Source organism: Meles meles, chromosome 3, assembly GCF_922984935.1.
Source record: "Meles meles chromosome 3, mMelMel3.1 paternal haplotype, whole genome shotgun sequence".
NCBI classification, from domain to species: domain Eukaryota; kingdom Metazoa; phylum Chordata; class Mammalia; order Carnivora; family Mustelidae; genus Meles; species Meles meles.
Window position 1 is genome coordinate 47,439,116 of NC_060068.1, and position 26,125 is coordinate 47,465,240.

At 38.7% G+C, this 26,125-nt stretch overlaps 1 long non-coding RNA gene across 1 annotated transcript; it reads left to right on the plus strand.

Annotated features, from left to right (window-relative positions):
- Positions 1 to 1,352: 1,352 nt before the first annotated feature.
- On the plus strand, positions 1,353 to 26,063 carry LOC123939072. Its single transcript, XR_006817808.1, has 3 exons — positions 1,353 to 1,556; positions 21,885 to 21,976; positions 25,860 to 26,063. It is a non-coding gene; the product is annotated as an uncharacterized LOC123939072 (long non-coding RNA).
- Positions 26,064 to 26,125: the final 62 nt, after the last annotated feature.

The window sequence follows — 26,125 nt, forward strand, 5'->3', positions numbered from 1 at the left end:
TTTTAAAGTGATATGAAACATTAGTATTAAACGAAAGCAAGTCTAAATACAGATGTGACTTTATGTAGCCTTATTCCCTCTCCTTGCATTTATACAAGTTTAAACACAAAAAAATATTCAAGCTCTTAAGCACGCTAAACCCACTGTGATTTCACAATGGACAATTGTCTGGTATTTCAGTAACTTCCAGAAAAGAAACATACTATAATCCTACAAGAGATATTCTCCCAATACTACTTTATTTAAAAAAAAAAAAAAAAGACTCAGTAATTTTATCACCCACCTGTAAGGTGAAGGTACAGAAAATGGCTATAAATCACTATTTTCCACAACTACCATCCTTTATATAGTCCTCTCTTAAAACAAAAACAAAAACAAAACAAAACAAAAAAACCCCACTAGACAGTATGGGAATCCAGAAGAACATTAAAGCAAGTTTCCTGTCCTAGAGGTAATATAGTTTTTTTTTAGGAAGTACTTCCTTTGTTGCAGATACTGTTAAATTATTTGGTGTACATTATTTCCTCTACTGCTCCAAACTACCCCAGAGGATAGGTTCTTTATTATTATCCTCATTTTACAGATGAGGAAAGAGCATCCAGAAAGGTCAGTGGTTGACCTCAGATTTTACACCACATACATGGTAGGATTAGTATTCTAAGTCTAGCATTCAGAATTCAGACCCTGGAACATACTGCCTCCCTCACTGGCCAGGCAATTGATTTAGATTTCTTAAAAAGGCACATGTGGGTGTTTTCATTAAAAACAACACAAGCCAATATAAAGAATACTGAACGGAGGTAGATTGTATGTGGCTTTTATTGGTTTGAGGACTAAGAAACTCAATCCCTTGGTAAATCCATTTGGAGATCCCTTCATTTCAGGTGTTCACCCGACAACTCAACATTATTATTGCTCTTGAAACTCATGCTACTTAAATTATCTGATTGCTATCGTTATTACTGCATTTTCTAGTGGCAATGCAGAACCAAACTGTCTGTGTGTTCAAAGCAAACATATACAAAATAATCAAGGTTTTTGTGAGACCCTGAGAGCTGAGACAAGGTGATGTGAAAAACAAACTGCAGTAGAGTATGAGGCTCAAAGCAAAAAAAAAAAAAAAAAAAAGTTCATGCCCTTCACTTCTAGCCCTCAATTCAATTCCAGTGTCTTTCTTGCGTTTTCTAATTTTTTTGGCCCAGGGTTTGTGCGCTTTCCTCCCCCGCCCCCAGGGGTTCCAACCAGGTGTGGTTGGAAGAGGTCCCAGCAGAGAGCAGAGGTCTGAGGATTACCGAAGTGGTTTTCTTTTTAATCACTTATAAAAACAGAGACAAAGCCAATCACCAGCCATGTGATTTGCTCCAAGTCTCCGGGTCTCTAAATTCCCTGAAGAAAGCTAGAATCAGCACTTTTCCAACAGCGTGGTGTGTTGAGCTTCAGTCAAGTCTGAGTGCCATCCTGCTCTGGGAAGGGGAGAGAGGCAGAGGAAAAAAAGATACCACTTGACACCTTCATAAAATGGAGACCAGACTTGAACTACTGTCCTGGAGCACAGGGTATGTGCCTATGTGTCTCTACTCGTCCCTAGCACTTTGAAAATGTATTCCCGCTTTATTTCCTGGTTGATGAAGCTTAACACAATCTCTATTCCTTCCTCTCATAGCTTCTGATTTTCCTTCCGCGGGGTTTGCAATCAGAAAGTACTCCTTAAACGCTAAATTAGGAACAGAAGATGAAGAGACTGAGATAAATCTGATTGCATTGGTCCTCATTGAAATGTAATTAACTAGCATTTAAATAAACACTCCCTAGGCAATTGCAGAGAAAGGGGCAAAGCCCTGAAAGGCAAGTCAACAGTTTTAACACCCTAGTGGCCAAGCATTCTTGGGAATGGTAAGCGGTCGCCCAAGAAATCCCCACCCCCAACCCCAGAACCAAGTACAAACATCATAAGGATGAGCCCAAAGGATTAATTTCATTTTATTGTGTATTTGCAAGTTTCAAGACTTTAACCCAGGCAACAGCCTTCATTCCTACCCACCCCAGCCATCCCACCCCGACCTTAGAAGAGAAAGCAATCTGTAAACTCAAACCAAATGTTTTCCATGTCTTTTCCTCTCAAAAACATCAGCAGACTTAGTCAAGCCGAGGCAAGGTGCCAGCCGCAGCTAGATTTCACTAACCCTGAGATGAGGGAGTTGGCTGTGTTCCTCTGAGGCTTGCACAGAATGGTATTGAAAGTAATGAACACACAGAGAGACCCTGCAGGGCATGACGTGGTTTGTGTTTACGCCTCATTGGAACACTGTGGGTATTAGCAACTCTTCCAAATCTTCACGTGTATGGTGTCCTCTGGTTTTGCACACGTACTAACTCACTTCTCAACATATTTAGGCTTCTTTTCCTTGCAAATGCCCACTCGTCACACTCCAAGCTTGCATCTGTCCTCCTCACCCCTCTCCCCCAAACTATACTCTAACCAATATGATGGATGCTTTCTAGTCCCCTTTCTAAACAAGGTCCCTGGTTCCTTGGGGCAGATGATGGCTAGGGTTACATCCTAAGGTGATATGGACAACTTGAGAAATTTCAAATTCCATTGCATGAATTATAGGTACAGGTAGGATCTAAACTAAAGGTTTATTAATTAATGTAAGAAATGCAGCTTAATATTACTACTAATAAGTACCTAATATTTTGGTTGGAATATTCACAGTCATTAGGAACACTGAAGAAATGTTGTACACATAGTTTTACGTTCAAAGCTATATGTATGGGATAGGTATACTTAGAGAATTTGAAACTAGAGAGAATCAATAGTCCAACCTTCACTATTCATTGAAACTTAATGATTTTTGTCCAATAATGAAACTGACGTGACTGTTAACTTTATGAAGAAAAGAAACAAAATTAAAATGGCGCTGTGGTAATTCACTTGGTCTCTTTCATCTAGTCCTGTTTTATTTATACTTGCGTTCTGTAAGAGGCACAGGATACACATTATTTTTTTTTTAAGATTTTATTTATTCATTTGATAGAGAGAGATCACAAGTAGATAGAGAGGCAGGCAGAGAGAGAGAGAGAGAGAGGGAAGCAGGCTCCCCGCCAAGCAGAGAGCCCGATGCGGGACTCGATCCCAGGACCCCGAGATCATGACCCGAGCCGAAGGCAGCGGCTTAACCCACTGAGCCGGGACGCCTGGGTGGCTCAGTTGGTTGAGCAGCTGCCTTCAGATCAGGTCATGATCCCAGCGTCCTGGGATCGAGTCCCACATTGGGCTCCTTGCTTGGCGGGGAGCCTGCTTCTCCCTCTGCCTCTGCCTGCCACTCTGTCTGCTTGTGCTCACTCTCGCTCCTCTCTCTCTCTCTGACAAATAAATAAAATCTTAAAAAAAAAATTTTAAATGGCTTGTAAAATAACAGGACAATATTATAAAGATTGTATTAACAGTAAGTTAACAATACAATCCAGAAATACAGAGCAACATGACACAACGTTCTCTCACACGTGACTCAAATCAGTTGAGGGGGTCTTCCGAATAAAACTAGAATATATGTGCATCTACTAAAGTTTTGGCACATGGCTGAATGATTTCCAAGTGAAATAAAATCCATTACTGGAAGAAAAGAAGTCACTAGAAAAATCCATGGTCATTACATGGTTAATATTAGTCCCCTAATAGGAAGGTTACTTCCCATTAAGTCCAGACTGGGAGGACATGATGATCTTTTTACACATAATAGCAATGTACCAAATAAGGAACTGATTAGATTACAATTAGAAGAGCTAAATTGCAAAGCCCTAAATATATAATTGGCAGGGTTCCTCCAAGTTGAAAGTGCTGATATCCAATACACATCAGCTCTGGCTTGGCTTGTCTTGTTAGGTAAACAAAATGTGTCTTGCCTGTCATTGTCATAAAATATTAATGCACTGGAAGTCTCTAAACCTTGCTAAGCATAAGGCCTATTATCACACTTAAGAGCAAAGCAATCTAATAAATCGCTGGCTGTATAAAAACGAAGTCAGCTGGCAGAGACAGTAATCTCCCTAAGGGATAGTAAGAGCCTCATCTTCAACTACAGCAGCTGCAGTTCCAGAGAAATTATGTTTCTTCTGCTTAGTAAAAATACATTTGTGCTGAATTCTGTTATTTAAACTCTAATGGAATCATTAGGAATATCCATACATTATGAGTAATAGAAAATTAACTAAGAAAATCATCTACAATGCTGTCATATAATAGGCACGGTATTTTTTATTAGGTTTGAATTTTAGGCAGCTAAATCTGATGTAAAATCAAGCTCTTTATTACTAATACCCATTTCGAAAGAGTAGGAACCCCCAACTCATACATAAATAATCATGTGTAAACACTGAGCACTGAACTACTATCCCTACTTGAAAGCAACTGACTTGTTTTGCCCTGGTAGGAGGTCCTTCAGGCAGTAAGTAAACATAAATGCAACATTGTTGCTATATGTCTTCGAAACGATTATAAAATTGCTGGCATGTTGCTATTTTATGCAACACTTAACCATTCTCTGAAAACCCTAAGAAAGATGTATTTCAGAATGGACCATACCTTTACTTACCACCACCACCCCAATATATGCACACCTTAAATTAGGCAAATCAACATATTTCCAGGAAGAGAGAAAAGACAAGCCCATAGATTTTTAAAATAGTAATGACACGTAATAATGTGTATATTATGTCATTTTAACTTCATGATAACCCAGTAAGGTAAGCACAGCTGTCACGTCCATGCCAAAAACAAAGAAACAGATCATTCGCCCCAAGTCAATCAGTCCACGGTAAGCACCATTACTTCTTAAATGCTACTCAACTTACTTTGAACACCACACCTCTAAAGGCAGTCCGGTTTTTGTTGTTGCTGTATTTTATCTTCTACTCACATCACTACTCTACTACTCATCTTGACAAAGACAGTGTTTCAAATTCTGAAAAGCATTTAGCCTACCAATATGTAATCGCAACCAAGGGACGGTAACTTGAGGTTACACGATGAATGGACAAAGTGCACCTTTCACTGGACATTTAGTAATAAAATGCTGATGACCTACACATGTGGAAAACATGAACTACAAAAAGCCTGCCATACTTAAAAGGAGTAATAGGAGATGAAAATGTATCTGAATCAGAAGGGGAAATATGCCCTTCCTTCCATGGCACAGGGATCATGGGCTTTACACTTACCCGGAGACTAACTAACACAGGCACTTAATATGCGTCTCTCATGTGTAGGGTGATGGTGCCTCAGAAAAGAAACACCATCCTCTCCAATGCATGTTTAGGGTTATAACATTCCTGATAAGGCCATGCCATTCCCTCTACATTGACAGTAACCTTTGCATTGGAAAAACTAAAGAGAAGTACCATTAGAATAAAGTATGCATTATTTCCTCACTTAGGAAAAACTACATCATAATCAATGTGAAGCACAAGGATCTCCAGTGGTGTGAAAAGTGGGTCTGGAAGTTCACATTTACTGAATAAATGGTAATAAGATGACCAGCCGACAACGCAATCACCTCTCTGAATTCCTCACACTTAGGTCCTCTTCAGTCAGCCCATAACTGTTGCTAACCTGCTCTGTGTGTAACCTAATGGGAGCTGCAGAAGTCACAGAGGCGATTAAGATTCAGTGGCTGTCCTCAAGGTGTCCATACCTTTGTTAAGAAAAATTAAATTAAATTAAATTATGTACTCAGATATGTTACTCATAGGGACAAAGTGCCCAGTGACATGCAAGATGCAAACAAAACAAAACTATCTTGTAATCTTCTGAAATCAAATCTAATCTAGACTCCAAGACTTTATTTGCCCCTGGTGGCAAGAAGGGCATCAACTTCCACATTGGCTCCTTTCTTCATTGTTTTATTTGGTCCCTGGACAATGGCCGATCACCTTGGGCCTTAGCGCACGGTGGCCATTCTCCACATCACAGTTTGTTCTGTGGCAGTCGGCTGATCAGGCACGGACCCTCGGAGCTGAGTCATCTCTCCTTATTTCTCCTTCCAGGGAACAACCACTGCTTACTGGCCCGTTTTGAGCACTCTCCACAATGTCTCACGTTAAGGTGTGACATCCAAATGACTTTCCCTTTTCTACCTCCCCCAAACCTGGGACACGATCTGTGTGCCCCTCTCCTTTCTCCTTTATTGAGAAGTATTCCCTCGTGGGCACTACCAGCCTCGTTCTTCTTACTGTGTAAAAGATGCAACAGCTCTCCCTTGGTTGTTTCCTATAACAGCTGAGTATGGTAGTACAGAGAAGTGCCGGGTGACGCATCCAGTCAGGCTCCACACTCTCAAATGGGAAAATACCTGTTACCTATTCCGAGGCAAAAAGAAAACATAAAAGTCGATTTTTTCAAAATGCAGCAATACCCTCTTCTTCTCCCCCAAGGACGACACCCACTCCTTTAGAGGCAGCAGAAAACAAAACCATGGTTGATTTGGTGCATCCTGCAATTTTAAGTTCTCAATATCTTACCCTGTTCCACCTTGACCATAAGCATTCAACAAGCATGGAGATGAATTTCTAGCTAAGTTCTTCAACTATACCATGCTCTTTCATGATCCTATTTCCATATCTGTACATGACATTTTCTCTCCTGAAATGAAAATGCTGAATTATCAAGTCTCAGCTCATATGTCAACATTTCTATTAATTAATTAGTAACTTCTCTAGGCAAAGAGACTTTCTCTCTTCCCTTCTATAGCATTTTAATGTTACTACTATAATATACTTGAGATTATATTATAATTACCAGTTTACAGATTATCATCTCCTAGTGGATATGCACTATTTCTATTTTCTTAAAGATTTTATTTATTTGAGAAAGATCAAGCAGGTGAGAGAGAGTGGGGCGGTGGGTGGGGGAGAATCAGAGGGAGAGGGGGAAGCAGACTCCTCGCTGAGCAAGGACCCAGAGGCCAGGCTCAATCCCAGGACCCCAGGATCACGACCTGAGCCAAAAGCAGACATTTAACCACCTGAGCCACCCAGGTACCCACACTATTTCTATTTTATAAATATGTTTCCAGTAGGACAAAGGTCTCAACTTTGGAACACCTCGGATGATAATAACAGGATGGCAAAGAGGATGTGAAGGCAAAAAATAACCAAGATCCAGACTGTACCTGAGGGCAATACCCGAAAATATTGACTAATCATTTGAGAAATCTATTTCAGTATTTAGACCTGATGGGTTCCCACTGAATCACATTGAATCTAGATGCCAGCTGGTGGCTTATAGTTTAGAGACAGATGTGTGGTGAGGGCACTTAAGTGTCCCAGCCAAGTAAACCAGAGAAAGGAGTAGGAGAAGAGCCAAAAAAAAGAGCTCAGCTTTAGGGCCTAAAGAGTTTTTCCTTTGCATCCCTTTACAACATTAATCATCATTCATAGTGGTAATGGTAGTAACAATTATTAGTATTACTGCTAATATCAGGAGCAGTGAAGAAAAATATCTCACAAAGCCCCAACATACTTCCCTCATAGCCTATTAGCCAGAATTAGCTAAATGAAATAACGCACTCAAATATGTTAATACTGGAAATGAAATGCTCAGTGACTCACAAAATATTAAAATATTATATTTCTTAATTTTCCTAAAAACATCTAATCTGAACTCTGAGAACCCATTCACCAGTGGAGTCACAGTGGTTCCTTCTCTCTTGTTTTCTTTGGTCCCAGACTTCATAATTAAACCTAAGTCTTAATGCATGTACTCATTCTTAGAGTCATCTTATCACTCCTAGATGCCCATAGTCAACGGGGCTTTCTGAATTGCCTTAAATCAGTAACGATGCATTCCCTACCTTTGGGTGCATCATCACACGAAGTAGGCAAGAAAGAAGTGGAAATGGTAGATAGGTAGGTCACAAAGAGTATCTACCATAATCAGACTGAAAACATATCCCTAAAATCCCTTCTTGGTAATTTGGCTAAGATCGAGTAAAAACAGATGTCCCAAAACATCAAGAAAAGGTAAAGAGATGGTAAGATGAAAGAGAAGTTGTAAACGTATTGAGAATAGAAATAGAAATGTCAACATAAGTTGATAAATGAATTTTATAGGGAATGAATAAATAAATAGAGGGAAAAACATTTTAGAAAAGGTAATGACTTTAAAATTCTCCGAATTGAAGGAAAATGTTAAGACCTTGGATTGAAAGAACACATAATTGCAAACTTGGTAAGATTAGGACTAACCTACACTGACACACGCTCTGATGACAATTAAAAACATCAAGCAAAAATAAAAAGTCCCAGGGAGGAAAATCCAATCACTCATAGAAGAGTTAGAATTAAACTGACATTGAAATTTTCAAGGACATCACAATCAAGAAGGCAACAGAGTGTTGAAAGAAAACCCCATGATACTGGAATTCTATATTCTATTCAACATTTTCTTTCAATGTAAGTGTGAAATAAAAATATTACTAGGCAAAAAAAAAAAAAAAAAAAAATTACCTGGCAAAAAGGACTTCAAAAAGTTAATCACACAAAAACCTATCTGACATGTTCTTCAGCAAATAAAGAATTAGATCTGGGAGGATGCTGCAAACACATGGGAAGGAAGGGTGGTTAAATACCTTACTTACTAAAAAAGCTAATTAGAAAAAATTAAGCTTTAGCATAAGTCATTTTTTAAATATTTATTTATTTATTTATTTGAGAGAGAGAGTAGGGGGAGGGGCAGGTAAGATTATCTCTAACAAAAAAAAAAAAAAAAAAAAAATATTATCTCTAACAGACTCCCACTGACCACGGAGCCCAATGTAGGGCTTGATCCCACAACCCTGAGACCATGACCTGAGGCAAAACCAAGAGTTGAACACTTAACTGACTGAGCCATTCAGGTACCCCTAGCATAAGTCTTAATAAAAGATAATCACTTTTCAGAGCAGCAGAAGAAAATTCACCTTACTCAGTGAATATTAGGAAAATAGGGGAAGGAAGGTGGGGGGATATAATAAAACACTTTTAATAAACTAAAAAAACAAAATATGTCAGAAGTCCCAATGTAATAGTAATTAAAAGAAATGGAAATGGCCTTTATCACTAACCAAAAATCTCTGGTGGATTTTTTAAAAGATTCCCAAATATTAAAATGCAAAATACATGAAGTTTGCAAATCAAGGGAGAGAAAAAAGATGACTGCACACAAACATGGGCCAAAAGAAATCCAGAACCATACAAAATAATTTAGAATAAAAATAATCATGAGGATGGGCACCTGCGTGGCTCAGTTAGTTAGGCATCTGACTCTTGGTTTTGGCTCAGGTCATGATCTCAGGATCATAATATCAAGCTTCAGGTCAGGCTCTGCACTCAATGGAATGTCTCTCTCTCTCTGCCTTTCCTCCTGCTCACACATTCTCTCTTTCTCTTTCTCTAAAATGAAATAAATAAAATCTTTACAAAATGATCATGAGAAAAAATAGAGATATTATATACTGGCTATGTATAATCATCATGGATCTATCTTCATATTAACAGTGCAGTCGAAAATATTATACAACAGCTTTGACAGACCTAAAGGGGAAAATGGATAAATCAACAACTATAATTGGAGATTATTGACTAATTACTGCCAAAAATGCTAACAGACCAAGAAAAAGCAAATATATTCCTTACTGATTAAAAAAAGCTCTAATTAATAAACTTTACATCAACAGTCTATGCATTTGCTTCATGCAAAATTTAAAAATTTAGAAAACTAACCTTATACAAAGCACAAAGTCTCAATAAATGCCTCCCAACCAAGACTATATAGATTTTATCTATAAAGCAATAAAATTATATATCAGTTAGTAGTTTAAAAAAAATTAATGTCCAGAAGAAAATACTTCTCAATAACCCTTGGATTCAAGAAGGGAAACTATGTAAGTCTTAGAGTAAAAAATTAGTAGGAGTACCCTATTCCAAAATCTGATCAACCATATGACACAGATTTAAAGCTATGTTGGGATTTTCATTGACAGTAAACTCAATATGGACCAACAGCTGAAAAAAAAGAAAGAAAGAAAGAAAAGAAAATTGAACAAACAGCAAATGAGATCTAATACCTTTTTTAGCACAGGTATAATATCTACAAAAAGTCAGAATTCATCCTGAATGTCATATTCTGTTATGAGATGCCAAAATATAAGGAGAATTATGAAGAAAAACAGGAAAAATGGGGAGAAGGGGAGGACCTCTGGATGGATGGATACCTGGGCTCAACATCTTATTCAGATGGTTGGGATTTCAGGATGGTTGAGTAGTGTAAGCACATGAATCCTCGAGACATCAGGAGTAACCACCTGTCAGGTGGTGGAGTGGGGAGATGGATGGTCTATGTGATTCAAAAGGGCAAAAGTGAGACCAATATCTGGAAATTCCAGTACGCAGAAATTGAAAGAAGTTAAAAAAAGAAATTTCTAACAGTAAAAATTAATTAAAAACAATTGTTCAAAATAGCAACTTATCACAAAAGACTATTCCAGCAGAGATGGCCTCCTGATGCAGTAAAAGAAATTCCCACAAAGAACAGGTCATTGGAGAGCAGTCCATCTACATCGCAAGTTGTAGAACAGGACATCTGTCCCCTTGGGACTCAAAAATACCTGAAGTTCTCTATTTTCACAATAAATATATCAACTCTTTGGAAAGGAATAAATTCTCTTAATGGTATGTTTGTGTTGTCCATGCAGAAAGTGGTAATTTCTACTGAATTTAACCTATTCATATTCCTGGTCAAATTTCTGTTGGACACAGTTTTAATGATGTAAGGTAATTTTGCCTAGAATTTGGTTTATTTTTCAACCTTGATCTACCCCCTCTGAATTACAAAAAGAGGGCATGTGTTTCAAGTTCTACAGAGTTTACCATGCCTTTTCATTTGATTAAAATAACATTGAAAAATGTTTCTTTCATAGAGCTAGAGACTGTGAATTTTTGTTTGTATTACAAGCATGGACTACTTGTTATAAAATGTTGAGGAGAAGAGTTTTCTGAGTTTGCAGCAATGAAGTCAGGTGTCTTTTAGAACGCTGCCAGTAATACAAGTTTGAACAGCAAGGGACGAGGTATCTCTCACTGGAAAATGGAGAAGAAACTTCCAGTGTAATTCCTGTAGGATGGCCAAACCGAGGACCCTATTTTCATTCATCTGTTAACTTGTTCATTCATTCATGTACTATATGAGTGACACTCTGTGTCACAGTGAAGTGTATGGGCATTGGAGCCAACTTGTATGGATATAACTCCTATCTCCACCAACTGAGAACTATAGAAGTCTAAGCGAGTAGCCCAATTTTCTTGTACTTCATGTCTGCATTTGTAAAGGGTGATAATGATGCCTACTTCCTAGGTTGTTGTGAGCATTAAATGAAAATAGAGATGATAGATAGATGACAGACAGATAGATCAAGACAGATGGACGGACGGATAGATGGATGGATGGAAGACCGATAGGTGATAGATAACACAGATTGATAATTACAGATGACAACACACTTACAAATATATAGTACCTAGATCAAAGATTGGCCTTTGTGTCCACTAAGTGTTCATTGTCTCTGAACCATATCGCAGGTTCAGTGCTAGATGCTGGGGATTACAATATAGAGAAAATGAAAAGTACTTTAATATAATACAAGGTATGATAGGTCAAATTATGGAATTCTACTTAACCCTCAAAATACAGGGGAGTTGTTCAAAGATTTAAAGTGGGAAAGCTAGATTCAGTTTTGCTTGTTTTAAAGATTATTTTGGCTGCACTGAGATGAATGGATTGACCAAGGAAGATCGGAAAGTATCCAAAGAATGGACACAGAGAGACAAGCCCAAGTTTATTATATGCCAAAAGCCAGTGCAAAAGAAGGCTGAAATTTTCTTTCTTTCTTTCTTTTCTTTCTTTCTTTCTTTCTTTCTTTCTTTCTTTCTTTTTTTTTTTTAAGATTTTATTTATTTATTTGACAGACAGAGAAATCACAAGCAGGCAGAGAGGCAGGCAGAGAGAGAGAGAGAGGTGAAAGCAGGCTCCCCGCTGAGCAGAGAGCCCGACGCAGGGCTCGATCCCAGGACCCTGAGATCATGACCTAAGCCGAAGGCAGAGGCCTTAACCCACTGAGCCACCCAGGCGCCCCTGAAATTTTTTAATTTTCTTTTCTGAAAATGTGGTGTGCTTGCATTCATGCGCACGTGTGCATGTCTGTTGGGGGAGGTGAGGCTGAGGGTGTGTGTGTGTGTGTGTGTGTGTGTGTGTGTGTGTGTGTCCAGTGTGATGAATCATGGGAGCCTTTGGGGTTAAAGTAACACTCTGAACTTTACAGAGTTTCTAAACCTAAGACCTCATTTCCTCTTTTTGTAAAACATGGATTCACAGCATTTTGGAGACAACTGAATAAGAAACTGTGTGTGAAAGGAATTCTTAACCATAAGGCACAAAATATATGTTGTAGCTGTAATTATGTCCAGCATGTGGAGAGGGGAACTGAATCAAGGTCTCTTCTAGGAAGTTTATTTTACCAAAGGAGAGGCATAAAGATGGATATGGGATATCACAAGGCAAGAAAAAGTGATGATTAATATCTGTGGTTACAAATCAAGCTTTTCATGTAACAACACCCTTTATCTAGAATGATGTTTCAAGCGGTCTCATCTGACTCAACTCCTCTTAGATCCAACTCCTCCCTCAGGATTTTGATTTCCACAACTTCTGGGCCCCCCCAACCTCACACTGGGACCATGATCAGAACATTTTTTAGCTTTCCATCTCTATCTTCTTACCCTCACATCCCTTTTGAAGCCAACTTAAATTCCGTGTGCAATCAATATCATCATTCCTGTGCATACACCTAACCACCATACACACAATGCCCCCGCTTCATCATACTTCCTTGGAAAAACCCCAACCCCAGTAAAATTCAACTAACCGCTTGGGCTGTTTCTGCCCCTGAGAGTGAATATACAAAGGAAAACAAAACCACACTGCCTGGATTCATTTTATGATCATGACCACTAACTACAGTCTTACTTCACTTCTCTCATTCTTCTAGGCTACTGACCATTGCTCTGCATTGTACTAAACCCAATAGTCAGTTTGCATATTACGATATACGCAGAATTTTACATTTTTATATTTAGCAATCTGCCGAATTTTAGGCTCAGTCCTAGTTTGGGATTTCTTCTCTTATGGCCGCCTTGTCCTACTGACCACCCGTGTAACACAACAACCTTCTTCCAGTATAAACGCGTCCACACACAGGCACATGACTCCACCCAAGTGTGTGGATAGACTCATAAGGGAGGTCTGATCTCCCTTATCCTACTTAATCTTTCTTCCCCGTAGCCTATACCGCCATTTGTCGTACTATGCATTTATTTGTTTGCTGACATTCATCTCATACCGTTCAACTATACGTTTCACAAGAACAGGAACTTGGTTTTATTCATCATTAAATCCTCAGAGCCTACAACAGCGTTCAACATTTAGTTGGTACTCAACAAGTTTTATCTGAATGAATGAATAAATAAATGAGGGAAATCAATATTTAAACTTAGGAAATTTCCCAGAGGATAAAAATAGTTGCTTAATTAGCAATGACAAATCAAACATGTTAACAAGCTATGATATAAATATTCCATATATGTATTTATTCATTATTCAGTAGTATTTATGACTTGCTTATTCCCAAAAATGATCTGAGGCAACTGATATGTATATAGTATTGCTATTTATAAACTGAATACAGAATATTCTGTCTCTAATGAAGGAAAAAAAATGTGGTCTGCTTTTATAAAATATGAGTAAACCTTCATTCAAAGAGGAAAGGGGGGGCACCTGGGTGGCTCAGTGGGTTAAAGCCTCTGCCTTCGGCTCAGGTCATGTCCCGGGGTCCTGGGATCGAGTCCCGCATCGGGCTCTCTGCTCAGCACGGAGCCTGCTTCCCCCTCTCTCTCTGTCTGCCTCTCTGCCTGCTTGTGATCTCTGTCTGTCAAATAAATAAATAAAATCTTTAAAAAAAAAAAAAGGAGGAAAGGGAACAGAGAAATAAGGCTTTCTTCAAACAGTAACTGATGAAAAATTTGTGTTTTTTAAAAATTTTATTTATTTATTTGGGAGAGAGAGTGAGAGAGGGAGAGAGAGAGAGAGAGCATGAAAGGGGATTAGGCCTAGTGCAAGAAGCAGACTCGATGCAGGACTCAATCCTGGGACTCTAGGATCATAACCTGAGCCGAAGGCAGTCGCTTCACCAACTGAGCCACCCAGACATCCCCCCCAAAAAAATTTTTTTTAAATATAATTTAAAAAAACATACAAATGGGCAGTGCCAAGGTTAGGGGATGTTGGAGTTAATAGAAACTGAGAGGGTTTTGGTTTTTGTTTTTTTTTTTTTTCTTTTCATTTCAAGAGTGAAGATGTCAAGCCTCTTCTACTCTCTTCTTATTTTTTTTTAAGATTTTATTTATTTATTTAGACAGAGAGAGGGATAGCAAAAGGAGAAGGGGTAGAGGGTAAGGGAGAGAGAGAATCTCAAGCAGACTCCATGCCAAGTGCAAAGCCCAATGCAGAGCTCAATCCCAGGACCCTGAAATTATGCCTTGAGCTACAACCAAGAATCAGACACAACTGAGTGCCTCACCCAGGCACCCCTTAAAAAAAAAAAAAAAAGATTTTATTTACTGTCTTCATTGATATACCTATGCTTCTTTCCAGTTTTACTAACTCAGAAGACAATGCCTCATATCCCAAATATACTATTGAAATTTGCATCTTGTAAAAAAAAAAAAAAAGTCATTTTCAGGATGCCTGGGTGGTTCAGTTGGTTAAGTCAGGTCATGATCCCAGGGTCCTAGGATCGAGTCCCACATTGGGCTCCCTGCTCAGCGGGGAGCCTGCTTCTCCCTCTGCCTGATGCTCCCCTTGCTTATATTCTCTCTCTACATACCTCTTGCTTTCTGAGAAATAAATGAATAAATAAATAAACAAACAAACAAATAAAATCTTTTTTTTTTTTTTTTTAAGTCATTCTCAAATATTTACTATCATCATTTTGGCATGAAAATAGGTTTGCCCAGTTCGGAAACATCTAAATTGGTCAAGACATGTTAAGTCTCTCTTAGCTACCTTTATATGTCTCATCATATAAGTTCTTACCAAAGAGAAAAAAAAAAAAGAGATAGCTTTTCAATTCTGTTAAGAAAGTAATTTTCATGATGAGATTGGCTAGAGTCTGGAACGAGTTTTCCGTAGAAGTGGAGAAGGCTTTGAGGCCATTAAAATAAAACCATACAAAACAGTGGGGAATGTACTCTACTAGGAGGCAAAATGCTGTCCAGATCCCTGGAGGCTGCTGCCGAGAGCTGAATAGGCCTTTTCAATCTCCAGTCTTTATGAATCCAGGTAACTATTCTGGGAATAGATGAAAGGAGTAGGTTTTTATTCTATCCATGTTGAGCTCCTATTAGCCTCTTGAGGAAGTAGGGGTTTTGCGGAAAGTGGGAGTTTTCTAAGCATTACTGAAATGTCCTTGTTTAATTTCCTTATGAAAAGACAATCTAATAATAGCTACATCTTCTAATATTAACAAAGCTGCAAAGTTACACAAGTCGAAATCATTTTCCTCTGCTTGGATGGCAAAATCCTTCAATGTCCTTGTCTCTCTTTTCCCAATGTGCCACCCCCTTTATGGTTAATGTTTGCTCTTTAATATTTGATTTCACATTTGATTCCACTCATCCTGATACAGAGCTGCTGTGTGAAGTGGGAACATTCAAAAGGGAGAGAAGATATGGTGGCCACCCTACCATGAGTGAGTCCACTAAACTGTGAATCTACCGTGCATTTAATTACTCAGCTAGACAGTGCATGGATAAGGTCTCCCGGGTATTGGCTATCAGGAGTGATTGAGTCAGCTTGCAGTAATAAGCTTTTCTACAGCTAAAGCCAAAGGTTGAAAGTAGATATAGAACTTGAAGGCAAGGATTGTTTTTAAAGAGCTGCAAAACTCAAAGAACAACAGAACCTTCTTTTGTATGAATTCCTAAGTTTTCAACCCTTAGGCTGAAATGGGGCAGTTGTGTGGAAAGGACTGGATCCCCTCAAGCAAATTTATAAGTACTCGGGTCAGTAACGGGGGTGGCAAGCCCACACTCCCCACGCCAACTTCTACCACATAGGCGGCATCATTAGCTCATGTTCGTATAATGAATAGCAGACATAATTGCACTTGTGAGATGAATCAGCAATTCCCTATAACAGCAGCAAAATAACACTATTTTCTTTCTGAATCATTGTGGAAGGCAAATGGAAAAGTGACAAATAGACTTTGTTCTCCATCAGTGATGGAAGGGGAATTCGTGTTGGGAGCCAGATTTCCAAAGTAAGGCATACAGGGCTTGCCAGCAAAACTGTTCACACCCCCACCGAGATCACAAACCCTGCAGCTGTAATTCCAGAAACACACGTGTGTATAAATCAAATAATTGCACACCTAACTATCCACTTGAGCCTATGTGCTTGGGTTTTTTTGTAGGTGCCCGGGGCACTTCTGCTCTTTGGCTTTGAAAACAAGGTTTAGTTTAATTGACAGGATATTATCAAATTCAAGCTGACTTGTATGGACAAACCTCAAAATATGAGGGTGGAATGAGGAAACCAGCAGCACCTCTGAACGTTCTGTATGTGTGTTCTGCAAGGTCCTTGCAGCGGACCGAATTCTACACAACAGAAAGAGACAAAATGAAAATGTCAGTTTCATGCTAATTCATGAAAGTATGTTTCCGGAGCATTCAATGAAGAGACATCATTTTGAAACATTCTTGCCATTTACAGAAAGAGGAGAGAGAGAGAGGAAAAATTGAGCAAGTATTACTTTGCTTTATATAATGATGTTTTTAAAGGGGATGAGGGGATGTTTTGGGTCTATCCGCCAGAAGAGCAAGCCGATCCGTGTTTCCATGTTCCAGCTGGCAGAAGCCCCAGCAGACAACCACGGAGCAGGCTGCTGGCTGCCCACAAAAGCGAAGCTCACTACAACATGGGATCTGCCTGCAGGCTGAACATGTGCTCTACTTTTTCCAGGAAGAATTCGGGTCTTTGGGCCTTCAGAACAGGTGTAGTTACTACTTGTCCTCTACAACCGCTTTACAAGCTCCAGTGAAGTAAGACGAACGGGGGCCAATTCGTCCAAAAATTCGGCTGCGATTCAACAAAAGGCAGTTCTGCAATTTTTACCTGGAGAGAAAGAAAACCATGGCACCTATTCCGTAGAAGATATTTAAACCGCCACCTTCTCCTTTACCATCCCCCACCAGAGGTTTACAGATTTGGCTTTATTGAGGACACACATATACACGTGAGTATGCAATACACACACATCCACACACACATCACATAGCCAGAAAATCCCAAATGGAACGATGCCAAAACTCACCGGCAAATAATAGGACGCTGCAAACAGTGTCTCCCATGTGTTAGGCTATTTCTAAAGCACCCAGCGTTCGTTCTGCCCACAACAGGGAATTAATGGAGGTTCTCAATGGAACATGAGAAAATTCAACCTCCACATTCTTTGCATCTGGTTCATATTTTGCTATTTAAAATAAAGAAATGGAATCAGATATAATATGGTAACTACAGGTAAAATCAATCTTAAAATAGAGTGTCCCATAAGGATGATCTTTCTTGTGACAAAGTCAGTAGTCAGCCAGAGCAAAGAAAAGAGAACTCCATGCAAGGGATTTTCCCCAAAATGTGTTCAAAGTCCCACTGGTCCATTTGAGCAAAATTTCCAGTAAGTCTTGTTTTCATAAAGTAATTATTAAAGAAACCCATTATATTTGCATGTAACATTAGCCAAAAATAACATTTGAATATGACAGCAACAAAACTTAACCTTTTTTTTTTAAATGACTTACAGGTTTTTTTTTTATTAACACTTTATCAAAGGCCTGGTTTTGAGACTTTTAGAACTGGCATGCTCCTTTTGCTTGTTATCAGGGAACTTGAAAATGTATAAGGTGTTTATAGCCTATTAAAGAACCATTAGGCCATAAAAATAATCTGCCTATAAAAACAGTGAGGGAAGGTGAAATGTGCAACGTATAAACTATAATCTGATCACCGTATAAAGGCCAAGTAGGGAAAGCTATTGATTTCCTTCCCACTGGACAAACACAATAAATTTCAGATGTATTAATAAGCTAAAAATAAACTTCACTCTTATACAAAGGAAAGAGGGGAAGCAATATAAGAAAAAGAATGTCAACAACCTACTCTACATTTGAAATGATGGCCGTATGTATATCATGGTGGGGAAGTGCGTGGGATTATGATCAGCAAATTCCTTGTTTACTTAGACTCAGCTTCTTTCATAAGGACATCTTCTGGACAGTATAAGGATTTATAAGTCAGATTTTTCACATTCCAACAAAGTAGTTAGCATCTGTATACTACGAAGTGTCATTTCTGAAATCGGATGGTAGTTTCTGAGCACCCCACAGAGAGCTTGGAGACAACAGGATACTACACTGGGAATAAGGAGAGGAGTTGGGGTGGGGGACTCAGCCTTGTGCAGAAACTCACTACCAGTACCAACCACGTTGTGTGATATTGGGAAAGATTCTCACCTGTTTCGCCTCCAAATCTCCACATCTTCAGAGTGGATGATATTACTAAACTATCAAAATGTAAGTATTAAATAAAACAATACATCTAAAGCACTCTGCCTGACACAACGTACTTGATGTATTTCTTCAGTGTTTATTATACTATTGCCTGGATCCTTAGAAAACTGTGATCTTGGGCATGTCCCTTCAGCCTCTCTCTGACCTGTTTCGTCTGCAATGATGGGATTGTACTGTGGTCCTTCCCAGTCCTAGCCATTTCGGACTGTCTAAAATCGTATGCCCTAAACTGGATCAGACCTTAAAGTTTTTGAGGGCCAGATGCCAGACCAATCTCCTATGTCCACTGAGGGTTGTTGACAACTTCTCTGTGCGGTCATAATCGATCCAGTCCTTGGGAAGGCCTATCGGTTAAGCCATTCACTGTTCTAACATAAAACATCTCCAAAGTAATAATTCCCAACTTCGGGGTACAAATTTAAATTGTCAAGATTTGACATTGTATCGTATTGTATTTGAAATTGTATTGTCAAGATATGAGGAGTATAACAAGTTTTTTTGGCACTAACACTTAAATGAAAGTAATAATTGCAGTTAAATAATTGTTAATCATACCATAACATATTGTTATATGATATTATAAACTAGCTTAGTAATGATTATATATTATAGACTTAGAACTTGAAAATGACTTGCTTTAAAATATATACATTGGAGCAGAATCAAGTTTACTCCTATAATAATGTCACTTCATTTAACTTGTATTAACTTTCTCAAGAGAATCTTGGAAAAACCAAGATGACTTTGCTCATGCTAATGTAGGTATTAAATGTTTTGTGTCAAGGAAACAGGTAGTTCCTAAGAGAAAACTTATGACATTATTTTAATAATGTTAAAGGGCAAATGAATCAATGAACAGACCTAATAAAATATTGATAGAGTCCATTCAATATGATTGAAAGTTAACTGAAAGTGTTTATCTGCCCAGTTAGAGTCATAGACACAAAATAGAGACATATTCTAAATTCCTCCAATGTCTCTGCATTGCATGCCCACTAAAACGTTCTATTAATAATGTTTTATCAGTTTTATACTTCAAGATACTTCTTTAAAAGCCGTGGTTTGTTTGTAATAAGATTCTAACCCTATTGCTCTCAAGCTATTTTTCCTACAAATAATTCACAGGAGTTTCCTAAGTGTCCTTAAGGAATGTGTAAAATTATTACCTACCAGAAAATCATGCCTAGGGAAATAAAAAAGAACTCATGAATGCCCTACACAGTGAGATAAATTCAGAGATAAGCATCCTAATCTCATTATTACTAATTTGCTTTACTCATATTATTCTTTTTATTGTCTAGGCCAGTTCTCCAAGAAAGTCCTGGGAATAACCATCAGCAGTACATTGGGACTTGTTAGAAACACAAATTCTTGTGAGGTCCAGAAATCTGTATTTTAACAAGCCCTCTGAGTGCCTTGGATAAATGTTAGTTTGAAAACCTCTGGTGAACACCACAAATTAAATCATAGTATTTTAAAATATTGAACAAAGTAACTCACAGGAATTTAAATAAAAATTTGGAGTAAAATTTTTAAAAAATATGTTGAACAAAGGAGGCAAAAAATAATTTTGCATCCTAATTATTTAATCTACATTATAAGAAGTTTTTATTATTGTTATATATTACATTATATTACCAAAAATTGTGAAAAGCAATGTCATTCCACGTTAAGATTAAAGAAAAACAGGCGCGCATGTATTTCTGAGGGATGTGTGAAAAGCTCAAAATAATTTTGTAAAGCAGCCCAGAATAAATAAGCATGCATAAATCCTTTGACCCATGCATCTCATTTTGGGAAAAATTACACCACAAAAAGTGTCTGTATGTAAAGCTGTTTGTGTAATGGTATCTATGGCAATGTGGTTTCTGGAGGCAAAAACCATACTAGAGCAAAAATCATAAGCAATCTGAAATCCCAGCAGTAAGAAATGGTAAAATAAGTCATGATATAGTCATACTATAGGATGTGATTCAACTTTCAGAAAAGATGGGTAAGTCCTAGCAACACTGTTAAGGAAAGATGGAAGGAAGGAAGGAAGGAAGGAAGGAAGGAAGGAAGGAAGGAAGGAAGGACAATGAAAGGAAGGAAGCAGGGAGGGAGGGAAGGAGGGAGGGAAGAGGGAGGGGGGTGGAAAGAAGGAAAAAAGGAAGGAAGGATGGACTTACAGAATAATATGCCTAGTGTATACCCATATGTATCAGAATGTACTTCAATAGAAAACCTTGGAAGTGTTGTAGATTAACAGTTAAAGGCTTGTATCTTTCTTGCACAAAACCGATGCCTTTCAGGAGGCCTCCTCCATCTCGAAATTATGTCACCCAGAGCCTGGAGCCTCTAAGATTGTCCCGGCAGGGTCTCAGTCCCAAAGTGACATATCACTTCCACTCAGACTTCACTGGCCAGTATTTAGCACATGAACCTTGCTAATAGCAAAGGAGAAGCTGGCAAATGCAAAGGATATTCACTGAGCACTGATTATCTCTTCCACCATATATTTTGTATAGCTTAGTATGAACACATTAAATTGTTAAAATAGTTGCTACTGAAGAGTAATAATAGGAAGGTAAAGATTATGAACATTTCTACATATAATATTTAATTTGTAACAATAAGCATGTGCCACCTTTATAAATGAAATAAAACTGTGTTCAAATCAGGGATGTTTATATACACAACCACCTTGACACCATATACACATGTATCTCCAGATAAGCCTGCTATGCACCCAGCGAAGAGGGAGAGTTTGAATGTAAGGGCAAGGAAGGGAAAGGTCAGCCACTGTGTTTCAGGTTCCTGGAAAGATAAGAGGGGATGGGACATGACATAGAAACTGAAGAACTGATCTTAATAAAAGAAAAGAAAACTCTTCTATGGTAATAAGAGGAAACAATTATGGAAGGAATACAGTTAGAGGTGAGCTTGTAGCTTTGATGTCTCCAGCATGAGGAGTTAACTCTCTCATTGCTCCTGTAGTCTTTGTAAAAGAGAAGCCAAGGTTTTCTGTTGAGTGGGAATGAGTAAAATGGTTTGCAAGTGGATCAGACACAGTCTGAAATAATGGTTAAAAAGGATGGAACGCGAGTTGGTCCTAGAAGCATATCAGTAACACCAGTGTAATCAACACAAATGCACCTCCCCAAATTTCACCAAATTTCACTTTCTTCTCTCAGAACTTACCACTTGCCTGCAAGACCGCCCTTCCACTCCCACTGTCACGGCTGCAGAGCCTCTGAGCTGCCTATCGTTCATGCTGAAACCCAAGGTAAACTCCATAGTTGGTACACTTCACACACTATGTAGTCCATGCTCTTACCCTGCATTTTCTAGATTGGTAAAATAATACACCGCAAGGGGACGATCTGGCTTCCAGAGCCCTCACCAAGGAGCCAGGTGGATAAGCCAAAGTTCAAAGTTATTTTCTCTTGTCACGTGATACTTGACCATTGGGAAACAAGAGATGGGATGGGGCAGATGAGTCTCATTTCTTTATCTCTTTATGTGTGTAGTTCCTGATAGAAGCATATATCAAGAAAATATGACTGCTGAGTGCCCTGATGTGTCTCTTCAAAACATATCATGATGTGGGCCCCAGTGTGATGGTATATCTCATTGTATTATTCTATAGGTATTTCCCTTGTTGGTTTTTCTTTTTGTTGACCTCAGCTTGACTAGCACATACACAAAAAGTCTGCACATTTACCTTTACTTACTCTCAACTTTTAATAAAATCTGGACTAAAACAATTGGTACAGGAAGTACAGGAAGTGGTACAAAAAAAGGATGTTCAGAAAGGGAACTTGGTATTGAATTGACAGTTGTATAAAACCAACAGAGACCCTATTGGTGGGAGTTGGGGTGATACTTAAGTTTCACCTTTGACTAATAGGAATGAAGTGTGTATAAAAAGCAAGGCATTGGGAAATCGGTGGCTGAGGCACTTAATCAGTATGGCAAATATGCTAATATAAAAATGTGCATTGCAATAACCCCAGAGACCCTGCAAGAAGAAATGGTAGATGTAGAGTTATCCCATCAATTCCCCTCCAAAACAGAGCATGCTTTAAGAACCAAATTACCCGGTGGTAGCGTTAATGGAGACGTTTATCTTTGTACCTATAGCAGACCGTACTGAGGATCAATCCCAGGGTCTGGTTCATGGGCAATGGATGTGAAATGTTTGAGCTTTCCAGATGTCTTACATTAGAGTCAAGGTCGTAGGGAAGAAAGAGTAGGACACTGAGATCCGCAATGGGATATTCTGGCAAGTGAACCCAATAATCTTGAAAGCCCCCAAAATACTGAGCCATCTTTGCTAGGAAAAGTGGCCCCTTCCCTAGAAACTGAAGAATGAACTCACCGGGAGAAGGTGCGTTGCATCATGAGGGAGGTTAACTCAAAGTATGACCACAGCATCGCTTTTTTTTTTTTTCCCCAACTCTGGGGACTAGAGCTTTTTTCACTGACTCTTTTGGCTTAGTCATCCAGAACATGAAGACTAAACACCACCTTGGAAAGGTCTCTGTGGCTTATTGGACTCTTCAGGAGAGGAGCAAGGGCATCTCCAGTCTTACCACAAAATAGAAGAAACCTGGACTTAAGAGAGGATCTAAGAAGTTCACGGAGGTAAAAGTAGGGGCTGTAGTGTCCAAAACCTTGTTCCCCTCTGCACCAGTCAGGGGTTCATAAGGATGTAACTGCAAGGTAGTATTTGACATTATGCAATTATGGACATTGGTCAAACATTATAAACCTGTCGTGTTCATGTCTGATGTTGGAACTGGGGTCCAGGCAGTACAGAAGGAAGATGAATGCAAAAAGAAGAGAGCAAGAAGCAACTGAAACCCATGAGGACAATCTAAACCCCAACCTGGACGGAGCAAGTGTCCTTAAGGAGAAGCTGGTACCTTTCATCAAGAACGAAACACACACTTGGCCCAGAAAAGAAAGTGAGGGAAAATCCACAGGATGGTAGAATACTTGCAGTCAAGGAGCTGAGCCAGGAGATAAGCAACAACATATGTGAGCTATAAAAGCTCCTGCCCCAACCTTCTGAGGGTAAATTATAAAATGGCTGGTGCTCTACATCTGTCTTTTTATATCTCATGTGAAAATGTCTTTTGTGGCCCATCTGAAAGGAAATCGAAAGGAAGAGGAATTCTGGGAAACCTATTCAAACTAGGAAAGCTGACATTACAATGCCACCATACCCTCCTTAAATTCCTTTGATTATTACTTTTTCCATAAAGGACTAATTCCCTCCTGTACCATGCCATACCCACCACTGTTGCCTTTGGCAGGTTTCCCAGCGTGGCTTCTGAGTACGAGGCTGGGTGGTTGGTTGCCCTTCCCACACACTGAGCTATCCGTTCTAAGCCACCTTTCCACTTCTGCTCTTGAGTCAAATGCTACACCTTAGGGCTTCCAGACCATCCATTTGCAGGGCAAGCAAATGCACCCCAAAAAGGCATGGGAAATGAGAGATAAAAAGGAATTGGATGTTACATTTTCCCTCTTTTCTCCTTTCCATGGACTAGTCTGAGATACAGATCTTTAGAACCCAACCATGGAATACCCTGCCTGCTGAGAGAACACATTGGCGGAGTGACAAGACTGTGTCACTTACTAGCCTCTACAAAACAGGCAGGAAACCTGATAACTCATTACATTATGTTGTTTTACATTTGTTCATGCCTCACTTCCCAGCTTTTAAATCCTCACCATCATCCCCTTTAAGAACAGTGTATTAATCCTTGCCTCAGGCTCTGTGCTTTAGAGAATCTGAAAACAAACAAACAAACAAAAAAACCAGGAAATTTGAATCTGAAGACCCATTTAGGCTATGGGTAACAAGTAATAAACCATCTCATTTACTTCAATGATTCCTAAGTTCTACCTTCTTATTCAGCTATAAACACAGAAGAAGACTGGTTTATCCAGAGCTGGGTTTTGTCAAAAGCCTCATGAAGAGACAAATATGCACCATCCCATACTTGTTATCAATGAATGACAATAAAATTCTTTAGAAAGAATTTTTTTTTTCTTAAACCCTTTCCAAATGTTCTGTCAGTAAAAACAAGTTTTGATGGAGGAAGAAGAGAAGGGTGTTCTGGCCTTCGTCAGAATCTAGGGAGCAACATGGACATAACAGACCCTTAGTAAAGAGAAGGAAACACCATTCTAGGGGATTCTGAGGCTGAAACAAAGTTGTTTTTTTGTTTTTTTTTTTTTAAACTTTCTGTTTCCTCATTGTTTTGCCTGGGACAGATTTGCATGTTAGCACAAGCATATTACAGACTTTTATTGTTTTCTTAACACTTAACCTACCTTCTGATTATAAGCAGAACACTCTGGAAGATTCACTTCCGATCCAAAAATGCCATTGCGATGTATCACTGCTATATGGGACAAAGAGGACCTATATACAGACTGTAGGAGAAAGAGCAAAAGCTCTCTTCTCTACATTTTAATTAAACCAACATTTATTGAGCATTCCTTATAGGCACATATAATGGATAGCACTATGTATATAAAAATGAATTAGGACTGTAATTTCAATACAATGTGAAGATGAGTGCTGTGAACGAGGAAGACGTAAAGGTCTATGACATGCAAAGCATCTATTCCTGGGACTTTGAGAGGACTTCCAGAAGAAACGACAACTACCTGAGGTTTGAAGGGTAAATACACTCCCAGAAAAAGAGACTTACACATCCTCTCTCACCCCTCATTTCTTTACCTGCTAAAATCCTCAAAACAAAGGGACCAAAAAGAAAAATTCCTTCATTTGCCTTGAACATAAAGACACTGTCATAGAGCAAAAAGTAACCAAACTTGAAGCTTTTCAAAACCTGGAATGGATTTTAACTTTAAATAAATGTACTTATATTCTAGTTGGAGTTGCTTTTCACAGATGCAGAGGGTTTTTGTTTTGTTCTGTTTTTTTCAAGTATACTTATTTGTAGCCCAAGTAATTTCAGTAGTTAAATGTGTGTTTGGAACCTCATGAGGTGGTATGAAAGACAGAAACAGTGACAAAGAGTGAACGATTTGCACTTTTTTACATATTGAAAAGAGTTTGCTTCAGGATTCCCAGTATATTACCAGCACTAAGTTCTTTTTTTTTTTTTTTTCTCTCTCTCTCTCAGAAGAATGAGGTCTCCTTCTGAGTCAGACAATACCATCAGCCAGGCCGTTGTTCAAGACAAGGCACTTCCCACAATTCAACTGGAATTTCACCTGCCCCAGTACTTCCACATGGTTAATGACAGAGACACAAAGGAAGCCAGCCATGTACTATCTTCTGTTACTGAAAGCTGATTATTACAAGCTATATAAAACCAACTTGGTGAGACATGTCTTTTGTCTATTATTTTTGCCCATTTTCATATTCTTTTCAAGTCTTCATTTGAGT